Source organism: Schistocerca piceifrons, chromosome 1 (assembly GCF_021461385.2).
Source record: "Schistocerca piceifrons isolate TAMUIC-IGC-003096 chromosome 1, iqSchPice1.1, whole genome shotgun sequence".
Taxonomy (NCBI): Eukaryota; Metazoa; Arthropoda; class Insecta; order Orthoptera; family Acrididae; genus Schistocerca; species Schistocerca piceifrons.
In genome coordinates this window covers 162,492,576-162,519,027 of record NC_060138.1, presented here as the reverse complement: position 1 = coordinate 162,519,027, position 26,452 = coordinate 162,492,576, and positions in this window count along the sequence as shown.

Genomic DNA, 26,452 nt, shown 5'->3' with positions numbered 1-26,452 from the left:
AATAATACAAATAGGCAGCACAGTGTGCAAATAGTAGAAATTACAGGTGATAAACAGCCAGCAAACTACAGGAGGTCGATGTAAGACTTCGGTACCCGACCACCAGGAATAGAAGCGAAGGCAGACTCGAAAACGATAATAATCAAATTGCTATATTTCTGTATAATGACGGCCAAGATTTGCGGGAGGAATTAGTCACAGAACCGCGTAAATGTTCTGACCAACAAACCGAGATAGTGTAAGCTGCGATACATGTAAAAGTAAATGGTGTATTCACAACGGTTTTAATTGACACAGGAGCGAATTTGTCGGTGATATCTGAGAATTTCTTTAATGTCCTTAACGAAAATAAAAGACTGCCTACGTAGCCGATTCAAACCTATAAAATTACGGGGGCAATAAAGGGAAAGTCGCAAAATGCCAAAGCTCAGGTGCAGCCAGAAATAGAAATAGAAAGTGGTGCGATATTATGCACGTTCCTCATTGTTAAGAACATAACTGCAGTTTGCATCCAGCGATGGGACATACTGAGGGAAAGAAGCGCTATGATCGGCATCCCTCAGGGCTTGTGCTTTCTACGAACGCCTTCCAAGTATTTGCAATTGTTGTTGTTGTTGTGGTCTTCAGTCCTGAGACTGGTTTGATGCAGCTCTCCATGCTACTCTATCCTGTGCAAGCTTCTTCATCTCCCAGTACCTACTGCAACCTACATCCTTCTGAATCTGCTTAGTGTATTCATCTCTTGGTCTCCCTCTACGATATTTACCCTCCACGCTGCCCTCCAATGCTAAATTTGTGATCCCTTGATGCCTCAAAACATGTCCTACCAACCGATCCCTTCTTCTAGTCAAGTTGTGCCACAAACATCTCTTCTCCCCAATCCTATTCAATACCTCCTCATTAGTTACGTGATCTACCCACCTCATCTTCAGCATTCTTCTGTAGCACCACATTTCGAAAGCTTCTATTCTCTTCTTGTCCAAACTGCTTATCGTCCATGTTTCACTTCCAGACATGGCTACACTACATACAAATACTTTCAGAAACGACTTCCTGACACTTAAATCTATACTCGATGTTAACAAATTTCTCTTCTTCAGAAACGATTTCCTTGCCATTGCCAGTCTACATTTTATATCCTCTCTAATTCGACCATCATCAGTTATTTTACTCCCTAAATAGCAAAACTCCTTTACTACTTTAAGTGTCTCATTTCCTAATCTAATCCCCTCAGCGTCACCCGATTTAATTAGACTACATTCCATTATCCTCGTTTTGCTTTTGTTGATGTTCATCTTATATCCTCCTTTCAAGACACTGTCCATTCCGTTCAACTGCTCTTCCAAGTCCTTTGCTGTCTCCGACAGAATTACAATGTCATCAGCGAACCTCAAAGTTTTTACTTCTTCTCCATGAATTTTAATACCTACTCCGAATTTTTCTTTTGTTTCCTTTACTGCTTGCTCAATATACAGATTGAATAACATCGGGGAGAGGCTACAACCATGTCTCACTCCTTTCCCAACCACTGCTTCCCTTTCATGCCCCTCGACTCTTATAACTGCCATATGGTTTCTGTACAAATTGTAAATAGCCTTTCGCTCCCTGTATTTTACCCCTGCCACCTTCAGAATTTGAAAGAGAGTATTCCAGTTAACGTTGTCAAATCTTTCTCTAAGTCTACAAATGCTAGAAACGTGGGTTTGCTTTTCTTAATCTTTCTTCTAGCATACGTCGTAAGGTTAGTATTGCCTCACGTGTTCCAACATTTCTACGGAATCCAAACTGATCTTCCCCGAGGTTCGCTTCTACCAGTTTTTCCATTCGTCTGTAAAGAATTCGCGTTAGTATTTTGCAGCTGTGACTTATTAAACTGATAGTTCTGTAATTTTCACATCTGTCAACACCTGCTTTCTTTGGGATTGGAATTATTATATTCTTCTTGAAGTCTGTGGGTATTTCGCCTGTCTCATACATCTTGCTCACCAGATGGTAGAGTTTGTCATGACTGTCTCTCCCAAGGCCATCAGTAGTTCTAATGGAATGTTGTCTACTCCCGGGGCCTTGTTTCAACTCGGGTCTTTCAGTGCTCTGTCAAACTCTTCACGCAGTATCGTATTTCCCATTTCATCTTCATCTACATCCTCTTCCATTTCCATAATATTGTCCTCAAATACATTGCCCTTGTATAAACCCTCTATATACTTCTTCCACCTTTCTGCCTTCCCTTCTTTGCTTAGAACTGGGTTGCCATCTGAGCTCTTGATATTCATACAAGTGGTTCTCTTCTCTCCAAAGGTCTCTTTAATTTTCCTTAGGCAGTATCTATCTTACTCCTAGTGAGACAAGCCTCTATATCCTTACATTTGTCCTCTAGCCACCCCTGCTTAGCCATTTTGCACTTCCTGTCGATCTCATTTTTGAGACGTTTGTATTCCTTTTTGCCTGCTTCATTTACTGCGTTTTTATATTTTCTCCTTTCATCAATTAAATTCAATATTTCTTCTGTTACCCAAGGATTTCTATTAGCCCTCGTCTTTTTACCTACTTGATCCTCTGCTGCCTTCACTACTTCATCCCTCAGAGCCACCCGTTCTTCTTCTACTGTATTTCTTTCCCCCATTCCTGTCAAATGCTCCCTTATGCTCTCCCTGAAACTCTCTACAACCTCTGGTTCTTTCAGTTTATCCAGGTCCCATCTCCTTAAATTCCCATCTTTTTGCAGTTTCTTCAGTTTCAATCTGCAGTTCATAACCAATAGATTGTGGTCAGAATCCACATCTGCCCCTGGAAATGTCCTACAATTTAAAACCTGGTTCCTAAATCTCTGTCTTACCATTATATAATCTATCTGATACCTTTTAGTATCTCCAGGATTCTTCCAGGTATACAACCTTCTTTTATGATTCTTGAACCAAGTGTTAGCTATGATTAAGTTATGCTCTGTGCAAAATTCTACAAGGCGGCTTCCTCTTTCATTTCTTCCCCCCAATCCATATTCACCTACTATGTTTCCTTCTCTCCCTTTTCCTACTGACGAATTCCAGTCACCCATGACTATTAAATTTTCGTCTCCCTTCACTACCTGAATAATTTCTTTTATCTCGTCATACATTTCATCAATTTCTTCATCATTTGCAGAGCTAGTTGGCATATAAACTTGCAATTACCATTGATCAAAACAATGACAAAGCACAGTAGGTACTGTCGGTGGTTCGAACATATAGATGTGGAACCCTTTGTACTTTATATACAGAGTAATGTACCATTGAGGACTTATCCTGAAATCAAAGAACAGTATGATGAAGAAATCGTTAAAATACAACAAGAGGTTCAATTAAAAGTCAGGGTGTCAGAATATTTAACTAGTGAACAGCAACATGAGCTTTCTCGATTACTGAGTAACTATGCAGGCACATTTTCGGAAAAATTCGGAATAATTCGAGGATATGTGTATGATATGCAGGTATTTCCCGACCAGACGTTCTGTCATGCCTCCTATTTCGTGCCTTGGAGTAAACGCGAAGCTGTGTTGAAGGAAGAAAATGCTGTATTGGGGAATAATTTCTGGAGTATCCAGAATCAGGCAAAAAACGCGGGCTATACCCACATCATGAGTTAAAAATGTACATACAGGGAAGGATAAACAGTTAAGAAAAGTAATGTTTGTACTTGAAATGTAATGTAAATAGTAAAACACTTTAGTGAGAAATAAAGTTTTATATTCATGTGTTAACTATCATAGATAGTTTGCAGTTTTATAATAGGGAATTGCATTAATAAGACCTTCAGTCCTAAGGGAGACCCTGACACAGAAACAAAGTAGAAGCAGCAAGAAGTAATTGCATTGAAAATGTAACTAAGAGAGAGCTTTCAGTTTTATGTGAATATAGTAGGATAAGAATTTCTTTTGCATTTTTTGTGATTAACTAGTTTTAATGAATAGGAGAGTGATGTGATTTAATAATATGACCAAGTACTTACAGGAGTGCATACGATGCGTAATCGTGACTGTTGATTGATTTTTCGGAATGTGAATGTAAACAGGCATGTTTTAATTACTTAAGAACACTGTTGAGATCTAAGTAACAGTTCTGTTTGCTCCAGTACTGGCCCTCAGCCATGTAATTGCATGCGTCCGGGGGACACTATTGAGAATTAAAGGAATATATGTTTTCTTGTAGAGAAAGTAACTTCATGGCATAAAGTTTAGATTCGCGGCATATAAGAAATGACGCGTGCGTAAGCGTGAATGGCGCACATGCACCTGAGACCTGGTTTTCGGGCAAACGGTTCCTAACTTAAAATGTTGAATAGTTAAAGTGTGGATCTGTGATAAATGATGAATAACACAGATGTAACTGCCTGAGGATCGGTAGTCCAGATGGCAAAAGGTCTCCTTTCGGCACGGGTTGAGGGAAGTCTATGACATAAAATTTACGAAAATAACATGAAATCCTAATGTGGATTAAATGTTAATGCCATGACTTGTAAAACTGAAGAATGTAATGTCAACGACAAAGCCAATATATGTAGCGACATGGTGAATTGTGGTTCGATAGACACAATATATAAAACAATTTAATTTGCCAAAGCATCAGCGTGTGCTACGAAAGTGAAATAAAGTCTAGCAAACGCATAAAGACAGTGAAAGACTGTGTCAATGTGCACTTTTGTCAGTTAAAAGTTTAAAGAGATGTTGTTGTTGTTGTGGTCTTCAGTCCTGAGACTGGTTTGATGCAGCTCTCCATGCTACTCTATTCTGTGCAAGCTTCTTCATCTCCCAGTACCTACTGCAACCTAAATCCTTCTGAATCTGCTTAGTGTATTCATCTCTTGGTCTCCCCCTATGATTTTTACCCTCCACGCTGCCCTCCAATACTAAATTGGTGATCCCTTGATGCCTCAGAACATGTCCTACCAACCGATCCCTTCTTCTGGTCAAGTTGTGCCACAAACTTCTCTTCTCCCCAATCCTATTCAATACTTCCTCACTAGTTATGTGATCTACCCATCTAATCTTCAGCATTCTTCTGTAGCACCACATTTCAAAAGCTTCTATTCTCTTCTTGTCCAAACTATTTACCATCCATGTTTCACTTCCATACATGGCTACACTCCATACAAATACTTTCAGAAATAACTTCCTGACACTTAAATCTATACTCGATGTTAACAAATTTCTCTTCTTCAGAAACGCTTTCCTTGCCATTGCCAGTCTACATTTTATATCCTCTCTACTTCGACCATCATCAGTTATTTTGCTCCCCAAATAGCAAAAGTCCTTTACTACTTTAAGTGTCTCATTTCCTAATCTAATACGCTCAGCATCACCCGACTTAACTCGACTACATTCCATTATCCTCGTTTTGCTTTTGTTGATGTTCATCTTATATCCTCCCTTCAAGACACCATCCATTCCGTTCAACTGCTCTTCCAAGTCCTTTGCTGTCTCTGACAGAATTACAATGTCATCGGCGAACCTCAAAGTTTTTATTTCTTCTCCATGGATTTTAATACCTACTCCAAATTTTTCTTTTGTTTCCTTTACTGCTTGCTCAATATACAGATTGAATAACATCGGGGAGAGGCTACAACCCTGTCTTACTCCTTTCCCAACCACTGCTTCCCTTTCATGTCCCTCAACTCTTATAACTGCCATCTGGTTTCTGTACAAGTTGTAAATAGCCTTTCGCTCCCTGTATTTTACCCCTGCGACCTTTAGAATTTGAAAGAGAGTATTCCAGTCAACATTGTCAAAAGCTTTCTCTAATTCTACAAATGCTAGAAACGTAGGTTTGCCTTTCCTTAATCTTTCTTCTAAGATAAGTCGTAAGGTCAGTATTGCCTCACGTGTTCCAACATTTCTACGGAATCCAAACTGATCTTCCCCGAGGTCGGCTTCTACTAGTTTTTCCATTCGTCTGTACAGAATTCGTGTTAGTACTTTGCAGCTGTGGCTTATAAAGAGATAAGGACTCTGAAATCTGGGTATGAAGGTTGGCATAGTAGTTTGTTTTATTCATGTAAAAAGTATTGATATGTAGTATATCAAGATTACGGCTGTGCAGCAAAGATGACTTCGCGGAATAATGTGAATATTAATATCACGTGAAGCTAAATTGTGTTACACTGTGAACACTATAGTGAGTGTGGACAAAAGTATATCTATCTTTGGACACCAACCATAGTGACAGGTAGATAAACTCAGTGAATGTTATACAACTGTGTACGCATGTGTTGTGAACAGCGGTGCAGTGCGAAACTTGACTAGTCATGAAGCAATAGACTGTGTAATTCTCAAAGTAATTAAACAGAAAATACACCGTGTTCTGAAAACTGGACTAAAGATTGCTCGGAAAATTAAATACGTAACAGAACATTAAAACGAACATTCATGTGCGAATATCGGATGAATGGACCACTAATAATTCTCTTTTCCCAATAGCCAGTACCATCTGTTAGGCAAATACTTAAAATTAATGCTAGCGTGGGTTATTTCGTGATCACTCGCCTGCCACGGACACGATGCTGAGACGGTGCGAGAGCAGAGACGAACCAGCCGGTCGGAGATCCGACGGCCGCCGCCCAACAATCGCCTGTCCGCGCGTGAGAGGGGCGCCTGACAGCTCCGTTACTTGCAGTATCGTCGCTCCACCGTCTTCGTCACACCGGCATCACAACGGCTGAAAATCGGCGATCGACGACGTGTATTACGTGTGATGAGTGCGCGTGTGTCGTGGCAACAAGCTTCAGTAGTATCAACCGAAGTGTGTGTTCCACTATAAGTAAAAAATGCTCAACTTATCACCCACAAGAGGATTGTTTTTTATTTCTATTTATGTAATCATAATTTCACTGTGTTTTCTCATATTGTATTCTTTGATGTGGTTCACATGGGGAACATTCGATCAACATGTCCTTAATTGAAAGTAAAGTCTAAATTGGGATTTTTGGAGACACTGGATGAATGTGGCCATATAGTCCGAAGACACTTGGCTGGTTTTTAACTTCCGGTTTGTCCATGCCCGCGAACCTAAATTGTGGGGTTAACTCAAATCATTTTCCGGTGGGATTCGTTAATACCTTTCCGTACTGAAACATCCGCCACACGGGTACGGAGGTATTGTAGCTACCCTCCTTTAGACTTGGGCAAAGCACATATGTTAATTACTATTGCCCGCAAACGATAGTTGAAAAAGTTCTTTAAGAAACATAAATGTACAATGTTATGAATTTTGAAACTATAATCGACCAGTACTGCGTTCTGACTGGTACACATAAATAATTTTGTCCCAGCCATCCTAGGGGACAACTGTGCTGTATCTCCTGAGGTGTGACGAACATGAAGTGCGTAAATGCCAATGTATCGAAAAATTATCGTATGAATAGCTTGCGAAGCATGCCAGCGACTAAACAAATGCATTATATAGCAAGCATGGACATTCGAGATTCTGTGTCTGAACTCTCTATTCTTTTGTCGTCTTCTTCTGTTATTGGACTTGAAAAGAAAAGAATGATTGTCTGAAGTTCATCTTGCTGTAACAGTCTATCTCATCTTCGAGACGTGTCACTGGTTAGGACACTAAACTTTCTTTCAGATTCTGCGAGCTGTGTGGCCGCTACGAATAATTTAATATATTTCACTTTAAGATTTTATCAAGGTTGCGAGATAATATCCCAGGCAGAAAGGCCTCGGCACGGGATTCTAGTTCTAGTATAAGATGCCATCTGCGAAGGGTTATGCTTATTATCTTATATTGGTATTTGAGACGAAACCACGGTATGCAGTTACGGGTTTTATTACTCCAAACTGATCTGGCATACGAAATATTGTCTGGTGCTATAAGCACATGAGTTTTAACTGTATACACTCCTGGAAATGGAAAAAAGAACACATTGACACCGGTGTGTCAGACCCACCATACTTGCTCCGGACACTGCGAGAGGGCTGTACAAGCAATGATCACACGCACGGCACAGCGGACACACCAGGAACCGCGGTGTTGGCCGTCGAATGGCGCTAGCTGCGCAGCATTTGTGCACCGCCGCCGTCAGTGTCAGCCAGTTTGCCGTGGCATACGGAGCTCCATCGCAGTCTTTAACACTGGTAGCATGCCGCGACAGCGTGGACGTGAACCGTATGTGCAGTTGACGGACTTTGAGCGAGGGCGTATAGTGGGCATGCGGGAGGCCGAGTGGACGTACCGCCGAATTGCTCAACACGTGGGGCGTGAGGTCTCCACAGTACATCGATGTTGTCGCCAGTGGTCGGCGGAAGGTGCACGTGCCCGTCGACCTGGGACCGGACCGCAGCGACACACGGATGCACGCCAAGACCGTAGGATCCTACGCAGTGCCGTAGGGGACCGCACCGCCACTTCCCAGCAAATTAGGGACACTGTTGCTCCTGGGGTATCGGCGAGGACCATTCGCAACCGTCTCCATGAAGCTGGGCTACGGTCCCGCACACCGTTAGGCCGTCTTCCGCTCACGCCCCAACATTGTGCAGCCCGCCTGCAGTGGTGTCGCGACAGGCGTGAATGGAGGGACGAATGGAGACGTGTCGTCTTCAGCGATGAGAGTCGCTTCTGCCTTGGTGCCAATGATGGTCGTATGCGTGTTTGGCGCCGTGCAGGTGAGCGCCACAATCAGGACTGCATACGACCGAGGCACACAGGGCCAACACCCGGCATCATGGTGTGGGGAGCGATCTCCTACACTGGCCGTACACCACTGGTGATCGTCGAGGGGACACTGAATAGTGCACGGTACATCCAAACCGTCATCGAACCCATCGTGCTACCATTCCTAGACCGGCAAGGGAACTTGCTGTTCCAACAGGACAATGCACGTCCGCATGTATCCTGTGCCACCCAACGTGCTCTAGAAGGTGTAAGTCAACTACCCTGGCCAGCAAGATCTCCGGATCTGTCCCCCGTTGAGCATGTTTGGGACTGGATGAAGCGTCGTCTCACGCGGTCTGCACGTCCAGCACGAACGCTGGTCCAACTGAGGCGCCAGGTGGAAATGGCATGGCAAGCCGTTCCACAGGACTACATCCAGCATCTCTACGATCGTCTCCATGCGAGAATAGCAGCCTGCATTGCTGCGAAAGGTGGATATACACTGTACTAGTGCCGACATTGTGTATGCTCTGTTGCCTGTGTCTATGTGCCTGTGGTTCTGTCAGTGTGATCATGTGATGTATCTGACCCTAGGAATGTGTCAATAAAGTTTCCCCTTCCTGGGACAATGAATTCACGGTGTTCTTATTTCAATTTCCAGGAGTGTATATCTGAGAATTCAGGAGAGAGACAATTAATTATTTATGGTCCCGTAACCACCTTGAGTACTGAGCTAGTTTGCTCATTGCTGATCCGCGTCGGGCTAAATTAAATTACATTAAACTGTTGATAGTATTAATAGCGTTATTTCTCTTTTGTTTTGATGCCACTTTATTAAAAGCTATCAAAGCAGATACAATAAATTTAAAATCTTATTAAATTACATTACACAACGTAATTCAACTATAACTGTGATACACTAGTCCTGACTAATGATGGTAGCTCGCTGCCGGATGCGAGCTATAATGATTCTGCTATTCAGCTGGCTATACCAGAGAGGGGTGAGCGGCGGTGCACCCGGCGTACGGAGCACCTGAGGGTGTGTCTTCGTCGACGTCGACGTGTCTCATTCGCGGTTGCGTCTGGCAGCGATTGTGGCCCCGTCGTTAGGTACTAGTTTTAATCTGGGACCTCATTCCTCGGACGGCACCGCAGTTCATCTGCACCAACAAATCCGGCAGATGTCAATCACGTTGGTGGAAAAGTGGGAACTCCCTGCAACGAGAGCTTATTACCAACCTTGTTGCAACCGTGGGAGCACATTACGGAATATCCACTGCGGTTCGTTGTGGTCGCACAATTTGTTAACATCTATGTCCCGCCTTTTGAAATGTGCAAGAGACCGTCTTAAATACGCGATGACTACAGCGTAATTATTGTCTATGAATAAATCTGTCCTTTGTGTTCGTCTCATTGCGCATTTCCTTCAGTTCCATTTTGTACTGTACTGTAGCAGTTCTTTCCGTGTATGATCCACATTTCTTCGAGCTATGTTCCCACATCATACGAAAATCCTTAAGTTTTGAGCTCCAGTGTATTTGTAGATTCATAGAGAGCGTTTGAAACTGTGAAGATTAGCTGCAACTTTTGTAAAACCAGACTGTAATTATAATAGTCGAACGACATGAGAACTAGCAGTAGTTTGGAAGGAGATGGGATGGGAAGATAGACCATCCCCGACGTTATTTATTCTATGCGTTAAATTAGTGAAGAGAAATTTGGAAAGCCGGCCGCGGTGGTCTCGCGGTTAAGGCGCTCAGTCCGGAACCGCGCGACTGCTACGGTCGCAGGTTCGAATCCTGCCTCGGGCATGGATGTGTGTGATGTCCTTAGGTTAGTTAGATTTAAGTAGTTCTAAGTTCTAGGGGACTGATGACCATAGATGTTAAGTCCCATAGTGCTCAGAGCCACTTGAACCACTTGAAATTTGGAAAGGTAATTAAAATTGAGGGAGAGTAATTCCAACTTTTGCATTTTGCCTGTGGCGTTTTGATCCTGTCAGAGACGGGAAGGAAAATATGTTGAACAGAATGGATAGTGTGTTGTAAACGAATCACAAGATGAACATCGACTGTAATAAACGAAGGTTCAAAATGGCTCTAAGCACTATGGGACTTAACATCTGAGGTCATCAGTCCCCTAGACGTAGAACTACTTAAACCTAACTAACCTAAGGACATCACTCACATCCATGCCCGAGGCAGGATTCGAACCTGCGACCGTAGCAGCAGCGTGGTTCCGGACTGAAGCGCTTAGAACCGCTCGGTCACAGCGGCCGGCAGTAAACGAAGGATAATCGAGTGTACTCGAATTAAAAGGTAATGCTGAAGGAAATTAAGTTTGTGATCTACGCAGCACAACAACAGTCCAAACGATAGTCAAAGCGTCTAATAGTTACGAGCACGTGTGGAGTTACTGTAGTTATTGCTATTGCTATACGGTGTGGTAATTCGCCCAAAGTTGTTGGAAGGGCCGACACAAAAGGCACAAAAAAATGTCGCACACTGTGAGATCTGGCAGTCCTCGAGGCCAACGGTGCAGTGCGAGGATCCTGCACCCCTTACGATCTGACTTTCACTGAGACAGCTCACTGTTAAGACATGCTCTTAGCTGCAAGTGTCATTGCGGTGGTGTTCCATGCTGTTCATAAATGAAGTCGTCGTCATGTTCTTGAAGCTATGGAAAAAACAGAAGAAAAGTGAGCGAGTTATCTGCACGACGGTGTGGGGCGGCTGGTGGAATTAATTGTTTGTTTAAAATGTTTGAATGTTGAAACACTTCATTTCCCGGCCTATGCACCATATGTGGGGCGGCGGGTAGGAAAATATGTTGTTTAAAATGTTCCTATTACTTAGAATGTTATTTATGCTGTCTTTCGCCGTTCTCAACACTGGCTCTCTAGCTACAATATTGGCAACCAGAAAGTGATTAGCAAAACGTGAAGCCTGTAATTAGAATTCCTAGTGCCCACTTCATCTGAGAATACACTTATAGTTGCAGCTCATAGCTGTGAGGAATTAGGAGATTGTCTGGGATTTATAATCAAAAACGATTTTCTAAAATAGTTGAGTATATTCTGAAAGTCACAGATGAATAACAAAAGAATCCACACAACCTTAACTAACAGAGCAGTTCAGAGTCTAATGCGCTGATCCAACTATAAATGTCCAAATTAAATGTTTAAATGAATGCTCGCCATAATTTGATGATAAGGTTCATCAAACGCCACGCTAAATAATGGTAGAATGTTTGTCCCGCGACGGCACGTGCAAATACGACATACGCAAACTGAAGCTAGATAATGAAAATCATCCCAGAATTAACACTTCACTCGAAAATGATTTCATGGTTACGCGTATCTTGAGTAACTTAATACAGCATCCGAGGCTGTTTGTAGCAATGATACCGACGCGACGCGACTCCCGACACAGATGACGTGCTATTCAGCGTCTGGAGAGAACTGGGGCCTTGCTTCCTCGCGCAGCGTTCTTATATATAAAGCCGCGGTGCGGACGGCTAAGGGAACGCCTGATCAAATCGGCTCTCCCGACTAGCCGCTGGGCTAGTAATGCACCACTTTAAGTCATTGAATAAATCATAGCTTCTCTTGCTGATGGCCGATGAAGCTCTTAATTTAAATGTGCATTCAGCACGCAGGTAAGTATTGATAATAAAACTTTGACGTGGCTAAGTTAAATATTTTGGGCGAGAGAATAAATTTAATTACACTGCACGCAGTAGACGAGCTCTGAACTGGCCCTTTGGAGATACGCTATCGCTATAGCTTTATAGGTATTCAAATGAAACTTCTCACATCTTCACAGTTATAGCGGATCTCCAACCTACTTAAATATAAACATCCTAGCCTTATTTATTAGCCTACTTAATCTATCTTGCTTCCTTAAGATTTAAGACAAAAACCAGAAAATCATGAATTTCCACTAAAATCTTAAATTGTGAGATCCAGAAGACTGTTTTTATTAAATAATTATGAAAAATGAATCTAATTATCAATTTTTAATTCTCTAGCTCTTTTCTGTTGCGCCAATGATTTTTACAGAAAAACGTCAAAATTTCGAAAATGGCTAAAGTTATCGAACTGGTATTCAACACACATTAATTTAGTATTACTCCTGACATGCTAGAAATGTTTTAGGTTATTTGCTTGATTTTTAATGTATTGCGCAACATTTATGACGTCAGAGCTAGTTACAGCGGACTGGCTGGCACACAATGGAAAGACTGATGTGAATTTACTACAGCGTGAGTAGGCTGCTTCCCTACAACGGAAGCCCTTACCAGCAGCCCCTTGCATATGGTGTCAAGTTAAACTTTTGCTTCGACTCATAAGTTAAGTTTCACATTATGTTTATCTTCATCAATGTAGAAGAAACAGTCTTGTGAAAGCAGTTGAATCTCTTCCAAACATCCTGTATACTATAAGCTTGTGGCCGGGGAGTCGAGTTCCAATTTACAACGCATACAATCTCTTGCAGCTTTCGCGAAATTTTACTGGAAATTAGCGTGTTTGCTTAATTAAACTGTGAAAGGAGCTATTTCGCCTCATTTTGCACTACGGGAAACCTCATTTGGAAGTCGCAGGAGGGAGGTCGGACGAGGAAAAGGGCTCGGGACGTGACCAGGGATACATTGCGAAGGGCGCGGTGCGGCGCAGCTGCCCTGCGCGTGGGCGTCACAGGACGCTGTGCCCGGGCCGCGAGGGCTCTCTGACGTCAGCGGCCGGGCCGCACGCACCGCATGACGTCACGTCCGCGTGCCCTTAGCCCTTTCCGAGTGTGACAGGCATTGTCCGTATGCAAGGGCACCGGTTTTTCTCCACGGAATGTATGAAGCTTTCTACACATTTAACTTCCTCATTTTTATTCATAGATGAAGGAAGATTATGGTTCAACGGCCGGTCGAAGCCTAGCCACGGCTCGGAAAATACTTATGGAAACCACAAAAATCTAAATCTGGGTTCCCTGACTGGGACTTGACGCACCTTCCTCCCGAAAATTATCATTTGTATACAATTTGTACACATGGAACCCCGTTGTAAGTCGTGAATAGGAACTCCTTTCTGCGTTCTGAATTTCCGGGAGCTTATAATGTTCTACGAGACTGGGAATCGAACTGCAGTATTGTTATTCGCTCGTATAGCTCGATGAATTGATACACTCGATGATGCCTCATATATTGGTTTCAGACTCTTATCTAGAAATCCCTCTGTAGTAACAGTGGCCGGCCGCGGTGGTCGTGCGGTTCTAGCGCTGCAGTCCGGAACCGCGGGACTGCTACGGTCGCAGGTTCGAATCCTGCCTCGGGGATGGATGTGTGTGCTGTCCTTAGGTTAGTTAGGTTTAAGTAGTTCTAAGTTCTAGGGGACTGATGGCCTACGATGTTAAGTCCCATAGTGCTCAGAGCCATTTGAACCATTTTTAGTAATAGTGTCTATGCCCCACAGACGGGCGCGTGAACAACATACGCAGACGTCAGCAATGACATCAAAGAGTACTGTGTGTATGCAATGTCCGCGTCTGACGTACGGATCACCATCAACGGCGTTACGTGTCCTCACTTCAAGAGACACCACGGGTAGGTTGGTGATATAATCAAGAAAGCTGGAGAAACGTCTGGTAATGAGAAAGTTTACAACTTTTCTCTCCTTCTCTTGTCGACCAAATAAAGTACGAAATATTTTTCCTCCAAAAGGAATCAAACCTGCTATCTGCAAGCGAATCGCAACCGCACCAGCGTATATTACCAGCCTTGGCTATGGAGCTGGCGTATAAGAAATTTAAACTGTAGGCTGTGTGAATATTGCTATATCTCACCTGTCCTCAGCTAAGCTCTACTAAATGTGTGAACCTATTTTGTATTTTCCTACCCTTACAGTGATACCTTGAATGGGTGACCATTCTTTCCGTCGAGCGCTGTTGGCAAGCGGGGTGCACTCAACCCTTGTGAGGCAAACTGAGGAGCTACTTAATTCAGAAGTAGCGGCTCCGGTCTTTGAAACTGACATACGGCCGGGAGCGCAATGTGCTGACCACATGCCCCTCCATATCCGCATCCAGTGACGCCTGTGGTGTGAGGATGACACGGCGGCCGGTCGGTACCTTTGGGCCATCATGGACTGTTCGGGAGGAGAGAGTTTTACAGTAATACCAAGCATCAGATTTCTTTTCCTACTGGCAGTGTGAAATAAAGCCCAGGTTTTCATCCCTATCACAACTGATATGTTGAAGGTAGACACAGAATTATAGAACAGGAGGAGGAAGCTATACGACACCTATCATAATACACAAAGACTTTTCTCTGATTTACATGATGTCTGCAGAAACCACGACTTCAAGCATGTCCGTTCTCCTGACAAAGAGAAAATTGCTGATCTAATTTAATTTCATTTCTGATCACAGATTCGGAATGCTTATCAAATTACCAGTATAACAGGCTGATCAAGCTATTCATTCGAAAGTCAATGAATGACATTAAATCAGTTTCTCCAGGAAATCTATGACCACCGATGCCTTGTCTCAACAGAGATATATACGTAAGTTGGTGCATGCTGAGAAATTTCCCGCGCTGCGGCTTAATTATTATTAAGATTGTGAAATCCAATAGAGGTTTCGAATCGTTACTTTGCATTTAACGCTACGGTTGCCTCATCGGACAAGGGTACAAGGCTTTATCGCCTTCGTAGAATTGGCACCGCTTCAGTCTCCACAATATGAGAGCTAAGAGACTGGGCACTCTCTGACCTGTACAGATTGTAACATCCACTCTCGTCAGGTTGGCTACAGGACGCTTTTTCTGTAGGTGGTCACTTACTGTGGTGATGGTTCCGAGTTTACAGAAGTATCGAGAGACACTCTTCTTGTCGCAGTTCTTAGTCGGAGCCATATCATGATAGCAGTGGCCTGGGTGTCACTGCCATTTCCAAAGTCTGTGCACTTGCTTCCAGTGCTTGGTAGCAGCCATGAACCGAGCAGTTCGTTTTAGTAATACAACTTTAATGGTGTCCTTTAAATTGGATGAAATTTCACAAGTTGGGTACTTAAGTTCCATTTGAAATTACTCTGCTTAAAGGTGCCCTCTTTACAAGTCAATATAGCCCAAAGGCAATAATACATTTACGTGCCGGCCGCGGTGGCCGTGCGGTTCGAGGCGCTTCAGTTCAGAACCGCGGGACTGCTACGGTCGCAGGTTCGAATCCTGCCTCGGGCATGGATGTGTGTGATATCCTTAGGTTAGTTAGGTTTAAGTAGTTCTAGGGGACTGCTGACCTAAGATGTTAAGTCCCATAGGGCTCAGAGCTATTTTTGATATATTACGCGATCTGACTATCCTGAGGAATAACTTGTCATACACGTAACGTATTGAAAATTCTCTTGGCATCTGAAATGACCTACTATTGATTACAGTGCCCTAGTAATGTATGTTGTCACAAACCACAATAACGAGATGGCGAAACAGCTATTGTCGGGGAACACTCGAAGCAAACTTATCATCTGTGATCCGAAAATAATTTACTAATGCTAATAAATCCTTGATATTTGAATAAAATAATCGCGGAAGAAGTGGTTCTAATCGAACTTTCGACTGAATTAAGCTACGAGCACATTTCCGTAGTTACCTCCGTATAAGACGTTAGTGAAAAGTCTCTTGACTACTCAGTGGCACTATCTTGCAAACTAGTTTAATAATTTTAGTTAAATTCATTAAATGAACGAAATAGCGACAAATACACGAAATTTTCTTTTTCATCATCGGGTCTGTTGTTTGATCCCAAAAGCACATAGATCCTACCGAGAAAAATAAGATTATTGTTACAGGATTCACATGGAAGTCTCAGCATAGTCTCACAAAGACCCATTCCATAATGAAAAGCTAAAAACACGTATTAAATGCAAACCCTTTCGTTGAATCAGAACCGCGATGTTTAAGGTGCCTTGTCACGGTTCGCGCGGCTCCCCCCGTCGGTGGTTCGAGTCCTCCCTCGGGCATGAGTGTGTGTGTCGTTCTTAGCATAGGTTAGTTTAAGTAGTGTGTAAGTCTAGGGACCGATGACCTAAGCAGTTCATCCCTTAGGAATTCACACACATTTGAACATTTTGAACTTACCACAAATTTCAGTTTGAATGAGATATCAACGAAACGGAATCTGCTCCGCATTGATCATAAGTTAGTTCCCCTCTGCTACTTATTCGATAACACTGCCTCAGTAAAACCACTGATCCATAAAGCTCGCGGGGTCGTAAACTAAGTAGCACTTGCCGTGAAAGGCAAAGGTCACGAGTTCGAGTCTCGGTTCACCACACAGTCTGCGAGGAAGTTTTAGTAAACAGACACGTTGTGTTGCAGAATAAATGCGTAGAGAGGAGCTGTGCATGTTTGTTACAATCACTTCGTCGCTGCAAGCCCATTGCTGATTTCATGCATGGCCCCCTCTCTTTCTGTCAACATGCAGCGTGATTCAGCGACCAACACTTATTTCATTTTGTGCAACCTGCAATGCTTTATCTGCTCTTTTAAAAAAACACGAAATGTTTATATTCTCTCTCTCGCTAGCACAAACTATTAGTGATGCAGAGGAAATGAACACAACCTTTTCCTAGGAAACTTAATGCAGTTAAATTTTGCACTAGAATATGTTTTCACAAGGAGCCGTCGTTTTCGACTTATTCAAGAAAAATGTACAAAGGTGCCCTTCAAACGCACCCCACTTCAACACTAAGCCCCTACCTGTCAGTATTTCTGCTATGTTGTTCATGACACTCCCTTCTCCCAATATACAAAAATTTGAGACTACACAAAGCGTAATAAACCTAGTGAATGAAGCCCAAAATAAGTTGAATATGGATTCAACCTATTTTGGGCTTCATTCACTAGGTTTATTACGCTGCTGGCTTAGTCGAATACTTCCAGATTCTGAAATTGACGTTTGTGTAAAATTTACTTAGCAATTTTGTGAATTTTTACAACACAATATAAACAATTACATTGTTGTATTCGTCAGGCCATCTGACTACGAAACTACTGGTAGTGTAGCGGCAGCCGAGCCGAGAGGACGCGCAGCAGAGCAGCAGCAGCACTTGTGTGATAAACTGTAAATTTATTTTGTCTTTGTTTTTTATTCACGTGCTTCTGCAAAGAAGTGAACTTTACGTGTGTATTTTACAGTGTAGGCTAGTGGTTAGAAAATTAATCGTAGTTTTTGTTGTTGCGTAAGTCTTGTGAATTACCTTGTGTAGCGCGGCTTACTAGTGTAAATTTTCCGAACAGAGAATTTTATTTCTGTTTAATAGCTTGTGGTCTCAGAGTACTGTGTGAAATCTGCACATCAACTTTTAGTGCTACTTTATTCTCCTTTGGAATATTTTCAAACTCAGTAGCGCCATTTGAGACTTGAGAGAAACTTGCCCCCCTTCTTGCAGCGGTGTACCGTAGGTCTCTAGAAGAGCGTAGCGTTTCAAAGGATTGGAAAAGAGCACAGGTCATCCCCGTTTTCAAGAAGGGACTTCGAACAGATGTGCAGAACTTTAGACCTATATCTCTAACGTCGATCGGTTGTAGAATTTTGGGACACGTATTATGTTCCAGTATAATGACTTTTCTGGAGACTAGAAATATATTCTGTAGGAATCAGCATGGGTTTCGAAAAAGACGATCGTGTGAAACCCAGCTCACGCGATTCGTCCACGAGACTCAGAGGGCCATAGACACGAGTTCCCAGGTAGATGCCGTGTTTCTTGACTTGCGCAAGGCGTTTGGTGCAGTTACCCACAGTCGTTTAATGAACAAAGTAAGAGTATATGGACTATCGGACCGATAGTGTGATTGATTGAAGAGTTCCTAGATAACAGAACGCAGCATGTCATTCTCAATGGAGAGAAGTCTTCCGAAGTAAGAGTGATTTCAGGTGTGCCGCAGTGGAGTGTCGTAGGACCGTTGCTATTCACAATATACATAAATTACCTTGTGGATAATATCGGAAGTTCACTGAGGCTTTTTGCGAATGATGCTGTGGTATATCGAGAGGTTGTAACAATGGAAAATTGCACTGACATGCAGGAGGATCTGCAGCAAATTGACGCATGGTGCAGGGAATGGCAATTGAATCTCAATGCAGACAATTGTAATGTGCTGCGAATGCATAGAAAGAAAGATCCATTATCATTTAGCTAGAATATAGCAGGTCAGCAAGGGGAAGCAGTTAATTCCATGAATTATCTGGGAGTAGGCATTAGGACTGATTTAAAATGGAATGACCATATAAAGTTGATGGTCGGTAAAGCAGATGCCAGACTGAGATTCATTGGAAGAATCCTCAGGAACTGCAATCCGAAAACAAAGGAAGTAGGTTACAGTACACTTGTTCGCCCACTGCTTGAACATTGCTCACCTGTGTGGGATCCGTAACAGATAGGGTTGATAGAAGAGATAGAGAAGATCCAACGGAGAGCAGCGCGCTTCGTTACAGGATCATTTAGTAATCGCGAAAGCGTTACAGAGATGACAGATAAACTCCAGTGGAAGACATTTCAGGAGAGACAGTAGCTCGGTACGGGCTTTTGGTGAAGTTTCGAGAACATACCTTCACCGACGAGTCAAGCAGTATATTGCTCCCTCCTACGTATATCCCGCGAAGAGACCATGAGGATAAAATCAGAGAGATTAGAGCCCACGCAGAGGCATACCGACAATCTTTCTTTCCACGAACAATACGAGACTGGAATAGAACGGAGAACCGATAGAGGTACTCAAGGTACCCTCCCACACACACCATCAGGTGGCTTGCGGAGTATGGATGTAGATGTAGTTACGTATTTTATACACAGTACGATATGGCTAGGGACTGTGGTTGTTGTGAGCGGGCACAAGGAGCGTTGGCTGCTGTCCGTAAACAGCTGGAAGCTGCGTTGGCTACCGTCGACAAGCTTCTAGATAACGTTCGAAGTTGCGGTGACGTCGGGGCGCCAGTGTCGTGACCTGCGACACCTTTGGAGTCACTGGAATACCCTGGTGACCTGGACGTCGCTGCGGCTTCCGATACGCAACATGTTACCAGTCCGTCTTCACTCCGGAGAGGGTGGCAGGCAGTGGTGGGTTCGCGTGTCACTGCGCGGAAGACGAAATAGGGAGCAGGCCGTGCGGCTGGCTCCCTACGTCCTAGCAACAGGTACGAGGTGCTACCCAGTGTTGATGATAACTCTGAGCCAGCACGGGATGCCTCTCCTGTTGGGCCAGCGGTCGATTTTCCTGTCCAGTTCGGACAAGCACAGAGGGTGGATATGCTAGTCAATGGGAACTCCAACGTTAGGCGGGTGCTCTCAGGGAGATAGCAGGCAAGGCGGGAAAGAATTACAGTTTGAATTCGGTATGTTTTCCGGGAGGTGTAATCCGTGATCTGCAGGAGGTCCTGCTGGCGGCTATCGAGCGCACTGGGTGTAACCGGCTGCATGCAGTGGAACACGAATGATGGCTGCCGCTTGGGTTCTGAGCCCATCCTAGGCGCCTTTCGGGGGCTAGCTGATGTGGTGAAGGCAACTAGCAACGCAAGCGGGGTGCAGGCTAAGTTGTCTATTTGTAGCATCGTACCCAGGGCTCATTTCTGTCCTCTGGTTTGGGCAGAGTGGAAGGTCTAAACCAGAGGCTCAGACGGCTCTGCGACGTATCGCATGCGAATTTCTCGACCTCTGATATCGTGAGCAGAATTGTAGGGTTCCCCTTGATAGGTCAGGGGTGCACTACAAGCAGGAAGCGGCTACAAGGGTAGCGGAGTACGTGTGGCGTTCACATGGGGCATTTTTAGATTAGAGCACCTCTCCCTAGTTAGCAAAGACGATTTGCCCGTTAACTCAGTCACAGCGACCTCAGAGAGCCTTGGTGCTCACAGATTAGAGACAGAAAAATATTTACTATCAAAAACAGCCTTCATCACAATTTATTTATTACTGTGACCGGGTTCGACCACTACTGTGACCATCTTCAAACCAATGAGTAAGAACCTCCTTCTGATGCTAAATCCCTATTTAGAAGTCATTTAGCACTAGAATGAGGTTCTTACTCTTTGGTCTGAAGATGACCACAGTTATGGTCGAAACTGGTCTCCGTAATAAATAAATTGTGAAGAAGATTGTTTTTGATAATAAATATTTGTAAGACATTGATCACAGTTCACTCCCACAATGTATTCAAAAGTAATTAAAGAGATAGAAAAGATTAATATGATTTTAGTAAACTGCAGGAGCATCCAAGGAAAGGTCGCAGAATTAGTATCGCTTACTGAAGGTTACAATGAACAGACGGTAACGGGAAGAGAAAGCTGGTTGAAGCCAGACATCAACGCCAACAAAATTCTAAGGCCAGACTGGAATGTTTATCGTAAGGATAGTCGCCAGTGGTGGCGGCGCGTTTATTGCAATAAAAAAACTCGATAACATCTAGCGAGGTTATCACCGATTCCGAATGTGAATTAATCTGGGTGAAATTAAGTATCAAAGAACGGTCAAGAATAGTGATCGGATGCTTGTAATAGACCATCTGGGTCAGGATCTGTGCTTGTAGAGCGCTTGAGACAGAACTTGCAGAATATCAATAGTAATTTTCCTGATCATGCCGTTGTAATGGGAGATGACTTCAACTTTCCAGGTATAGATTTGGAGTGTTATGCCATCAAACTGGTGCCAGAGATAGGGAATCGTGTGGCATTGTTCTGAATCTCTTGTCCGAAAATTACCTTGAGCAGATAGTTAGAGAACCAACTCGTGAGGGTAACGTCTTAAACCTCCTGGCAACAAACAGACCTGAACTTATCGAATTAGTTAATGCAGAAGAAGGTATCATAACGCTGTTACAGCATCTATGACGACGGGTCCTACGAGGAATGTTAAGAAAGGTACGAAGATACGTTTGTTCAGCAAGGCGACAGGATACAAATTGAAGAATATCTCACCAGTCAGCGTCAAATTTTCGGTGGTGAGGACGGAGATGTGGAGAACAAACGGAAAAACTTCAAAGGTATCGTTCAAGATGCCCTAGACAAATGTGTTCCGAGTAAGGTTTTAAGAGATGTGAAAGATCCACCATGGTTTAAAAGCCGTGTTAGGAAAGCGCTGCGTAAACAAAGAGCACTTCATCCCAGATTCAAGAGAAGTAAAATCTAGCCGACAAACAAAAGCTGATCGAAGCGAAAATGAGCGCAAGGAAAGCAATGAGAGAAGCGTTCAATGAGTTTGAAAGTAAGAGGTTGTCAACCAACCTGAGTAAAATCTCTAAGAGATTGTGGTCGTATGTAAAATCAGTAAGTGGGTCAAAGTCATCTATTCATTTTCTCAGCGACCACAACGGCACCGAAGAGGAAGATAACAGAGAGAAGGCCGAAATACTGAATTCGTTCTTCCGAAGTTGTTTCGCCGCGCAACATCGTAACACTGTCCCTCCTTTCAATCGTCGTGCGAAAGTCGAAATGGCAGATATTGAGATAACCGATTGCGGAATTGCAAAGGAGCTACAATCGGCTGGTAGTGGAAAGGCTTCGGGACCAGATGAGATATGTATAAGATTCTATAAAGATTATGCGAAAGAACTTGGTCCCCTTCTAGCAGTAATTTATCGTAGATCGCTTGAGCAACGAAAGGTTCCTAACGATTGGAAAAAAGCGCAGGTCATTATCGTTTTTAAGAAAGACAATAAGAGAGATCCACACAATTATAAACCTATATCGTTGACGTCAATCTGTTGTAGAATTATGGAACATGTTTTATGCTCAAGAATTATGACGTTCTTGGAAAATGAATATCTTCTCTATAAAAGTCAACATGTATTCCGCAAACAGAGATCCTGCGAAACTCGGCTCGCTCTGTTCCTCCATGAGATCCACAGCGCAGTGGACAACGGCGCTCAGGCTGATGCCGTGTTCCTTGATTTCAGTAATTCCGGAGCTTGTGGTCTTGCGGTAGCGTTCTCGCTTCCTGCGCGCGGGGTTCCGGGTTCGATTCCCGGCTGGGTCAGGGATTTTCTCTACCTCGTGATGACTGGGTGTTGTGTGTTCATCATCATTTCATCATCATTGACCCGCAAGGCGCCGAAGTGGCGTCAACTAAAATGGACTTGCAATACGGCGGCCGAACTTCCCCACATGGGGCCTCCCGGCCAACAATGCCATACGATCTTTTCATTTCAGTAAGGCATTTGACACCGTCCCGCATTACCGTTTATACGTATCCCATCTGGTCCTGAAACCTTTCCACTACTAACCGATTGTAGCTCCTTTTCAGTTCCACGATCGGTTATCTCAATATCTGCCATTTCGACGTTCGAACAACGATTGAAAGGAGGGACAATGTTACGATCTTGCGCGGTGAAACAACTTCGGATGAACGAATTCAGTATTTCGGCCTTCTTTCTGTTATTGCGGGAGTAGCGGAGCACACCTGCGATTGGATTTAAGACTTTCTTGCAGATACAAGTCGACACTTCGCTCTTAAAGGAACTAAATCGAAAGATATAATGGTAATATCCGGAGTACCACAGGGAAGCTTGATATGACCGTTGCTGTTTACAGTATATGTAAATAATCTAGTAGAAAGCGTCGGATACTGTTTAAGGCTATTCGCAGATGATGCAGTTGTTTGTACCAAAGTAGTGAATAGTTAGAACTTGCAGAACAACCTGTAGAGAATTGATGAATGGTGCAGACCCTGGCAGTTGACCTTGAACATAAATAAATGTAACATATTGCGTATACATAGGAAAAGAAATCGACTACTGTACAACTGCACTGTTGATGACAAACAGCTGGAGACAGCGTCTGCCGTAAAATATCTAGACGTAACTATCCAGAGCGACCTTAAGTGGAATGACCATATGAAACAGATAGTGGGAAAAGAAGACACCAGACTCAGATTCATCGGAAGAATCTTAAGGAAATGTAGCTCATCCACGAAAGAAGTGGATTATAAGGCGCTTGTTCGCCTGATTCTTGAGAATTGTTCATCTAACTGGGATTCCTATCAGGTAGGACTGATAGAGGAGGTAGAGAAGATCCAACGAAGAGCGGCGCGTTTCGTCACGGGATCGTGTAGCTGGCGTTACGGAGGTGCTAAACAAACTCCACTGGCAAACATTACAAGAGAGGCGTTGTGCAACACGGAGAGATTTACTACTGAAATTTCGGGACAGCACTTTTCAGGAGGAATCGGACAACATATTACTTCCCCCCACATACATCTCGCGTACTGACCTCGAGGAGAAAATTCGACAAATTAGAGCCAATACAGAGGCTTACCGACAATCAAACTCCCACGCACTATTCGCAAGTGGAACAGGGTTGGAGGAATCATATAGTGGTACCGAAAGTACCCTTCGCCACCCACCATTAGGTGGTTTACGAAGTATGATGTAGATGTAGATGTACTGTACTTTTAAGGGTTACATTTGGCTCGAACTGTTAATGTAATTAGTTGTACCTCAACGTTTACAAGTCATTTTTTCTTTCATTTCCCTCACAGACAAAAAAAAATGGCTCTGAGCACTATGGGACTTAACATCTATGGTCATCAGTCCCCTAGAACTTAGAACTACTTAAACCTAACTAGCCTAAGGACATCACACAACACCCAGTCATCACGAGGCAGAGAAACCCTCACAGACACTTTTCAATTAATAATGTTAACGAAATAGTCGTCTACGCTGGTGTCGTAATAGCCCAATAAATAGTGGTAGAATAAAAGTGAACATGGAGAGTAGTTCGTGTTGGAAATTTTTGTACAGTGGTCAGAGGGAATGCAACGAACAATGTACTAGAAATCCTGTCTGGCGAGGGGTGATTGTCGGAGTGGAGGAGCGTTTAAAAGTCACTTTTGTATATTTTTGTTGAATAACAGAGAGAAGGGAGGGGTTATGGAAAGAGAGAAGAGAGAAGAGGGGATGAACTGCTCTTCCCCATCTCTCGCCTCACTCTGTCCATCTCGTCCCACATTCTCTCTATCTGTCCACCTTCTCCAATCTCTTTCTGTCTGTCCATCTCCTACTCCATTCTCTCACTCTCATCCTTCCACCTTTATCTGTACATCTTTCTACCCCCTTCTATGTCAACGTTTTACCCTACCTCTGTCTGTTCATCGTCCTCTTGACGTTCTCTCTCTTCCTTATACTCTCCATCTCTCACTATCCATCTAACACTCCTCTCTCTACTCATTCTTCCACTCCACTCATTTAGCCACGGCAAGGCATGCTCATACTACCCATGTAAAGCGCCTGTCGTGGGGAATACCTCACGTGTCAGGGACAGAGAACACTTGCTTGTCCCTATATCCTATTCAATGACATCTATGAGGTTGTCGGCATCTGGGGCAATGAACAGGCTGATCGGGCTGCCAAGGAGGCCTGCAGAGAGTAGGATGTGGTCCAGTGTCCTATCCCCTTGCAGTCAGTCATCGCTGCACTCCACAGGAAGTGCATGGAGTTGTGGGAGGACGAATGGCTGGCGGTGACGGCCAATAAACTGCGGTCGGTAAAGTCAACCACTCGGCCGTGGCGTTCCTCCTGTCGGTTGCTCAGGCGGGAAGAGGTGGCCCTCACACGTCTTCGGATCGGGCACTGTCCTCTGACTCATAGCTATTTATTACGGCGGGAGGATCCTCCGTTTTGTGATGCTTGTGGCGTGCACATCTCTGTCCGCCACATTTTAACAGACTGCATTTTATACCGTGATGCAAGGGCAGAAGCACAAGTTAATGGTGATCTGCCCTGTGTTTTAGCTAATGATGAGACGTGTGTGTCTAGGGTTTTTAAGTATTGTGATGTGTCTGGACTCTGGCCTAAACTTTTAGGCTGGAGGTTTTAGTGTATTGCAGAGTGGCTGACTCCTCCCTTTTTTTCCTTGCGGTCAGCCAGCCACTTCCATCTGCTACATTGTTTTAGCCCCCTCTCTCGTTTTCTTCCTGTGTTGTCCATGTTTTACTGCTGACGCCCTGCTTCATCCCACGCTTCGGTGTGGGTGAGCACATCTTTTCCGATGATTGTTTCCCGTGTTTTATGTTCCGTTTTATGTAAATATTCTGAGCTTTTTTTTTTCCTTGACACCCGTCTCACTATGATACTGAACGGGTGCTGAAGACCTTGCTGTCGTGCGCCCACAAAACCCCTCTACCCTCTACCCCCCCTAATTCCCACAGTGCTAATTCCCATGAAACATGCAATAAGTGTACCAAATATGGTTGGAATCAAAACTGGCTCTGAGCACTATGGGACTTAACTTCTGAGGTCATCAGTCCCCTAGAACTTAGAACTACTTCAACCTAACTAACCTAAGGACATCACGCACATCCATGCTCGAGGCAGGATTCGAACCTGCGACCGTAGCGTATGGTCGGAATCGTTCTAGTGGTTTAGTAGGAGACTCTCGACATACAAAACACAAACACACACAGATAAGTTCTGTTTTATATACGGGGTGAATCACCTAAAACTTGCAGTGCAAATTTTGCAGAAATGGAAAGTACTATCGGTGTGAAGTTTTCACAGAATGGATTGGTAGTCAGGGGTCGCATTTTCAGCCAATAAACAGGTTGTAATAATACCCAGAAAGTGTATTTTTTGTGCAGACATACAGTTTTTTAAATGGAACAAACGCAATTGGCATTAAAAACGAGAAGTAGGGTAAATTAAAGTGTGAGAGGTGTTTGTTGCTGTACTCTAGTGCGAGTTGTTTACTAGATACTGTAATTTGAAAAGGTTCTACACCGACCTTTGTTTGTGCCATTCAACTTGCGTAGTTGCTAGGTACGCCACTGTTATGTTTGCTTACAGTGTGCTTA